The following is a 1,135-nucleotide window of genomic DNA, read 5'->3' as shown; positions in this document are numbered from 1 at the left end:
GTGTCCATCCATAGATGAATGGATAAAGAAGTGGTATATACAATGGAATATGACTCAGCCATAAGAAAGAATGAAATCTTGCAATTTGCAACAACATGGATGGGCCTAGAGAGTATTATGTTATGTGAAATAAGTCAGATGGAGAAAGACAAATGCCAGATGATTTCACTTATATATGGAATCTAAAAAACCCCAAAATAAACAGCCCTGGGCAGGTAGCTCAGTTGGTTGGGTCACCATCCCTATAGGCCAAGGCTGTGGGTTTGACCCATGGTCAGGACTCAATTAGTGAGCCTAGCCCATGTGGCTCAGTGGTTGAGCATCAACCTGTGCACCAAGAGGTCGTCGGGTTTGATTACCAGTCAGTCAGGGCACATGCTCAGATTTGGGCTCGATCCCCAGTGTGGGGCATGCAGGAGAGAAACATCAATGTTTGAGAGACACCTTGAATGGTTGCCTCCCGCACCGAACCCTTAGGGGAGTGGAGAGCGAACCCACAAGGGAGGTACCTGCCCTTGACCAGGACTTGAACCTGCGGCCCTTCGGTGGGCAGGCTGACACTATAACCACTGAGCACACTGGTCAGGGCTGGACAGAGTCCAGGACTCTTTCGGCCACTCTGCCACTGCAGCCTCATCGCCACCCTCCATCGTACAGGAGGTTAGTCCTGCCTAACCCACAACTGCACCCCTCCCGCAAGGGCCTGACTGGTGGCCCTCGGCCTGAGGACGGTGGCTCCTCTCAGAGGCGCCTCTTCTCTGGGCCTGGAAAACAGCCCTACTTGGTCTGGCGGAAGGAAGGCCTTCCCTGGGGATGGCGCCGGGCAGTGGGGCCTGGGGTGGGGAGGAAGGGGGGAAGCTGGGGGTAGGGTCTGAGAACTGGAGGTCCCTGGATGCTTGCTGGCCTCACTAGGGAGGGGATGGCCCAGCTAAATCCTCCTCCACAGGCTGCGGGGACGAGAGGGGGGCACTCACCCCATCTCCTCCCCCATCTCCAATGAAGGGGGGCTGAGGATCACCAGTAGCGCCCCCGCCTTCCAGCCCAAGGGCGGAGGCCAAATAAGGGCCGGATTGGCTGCCCAGGCCCCGCCCCACAGCGCGCACATTCTTCTGCCTTGTAAGGCCGCAGCCCGCCC

Source organism: Myotis davidii, unplaced genomic scaffold, assembly GCF_000327345.1.
Source record: "Myotis davidii unplaced genomic scaffold, ASM32734v1 scaffold38, whole genome shotgun sequence".
Classification (NCBI taxonomy): Eukaryota; Metazoa; Chordata; class Mammalia; order Chiroptera; family Vespertilionidae; genus Myotis; species Myotis davidii.
Note: the sequence above shows the minus strand (reverse complement) of the source record.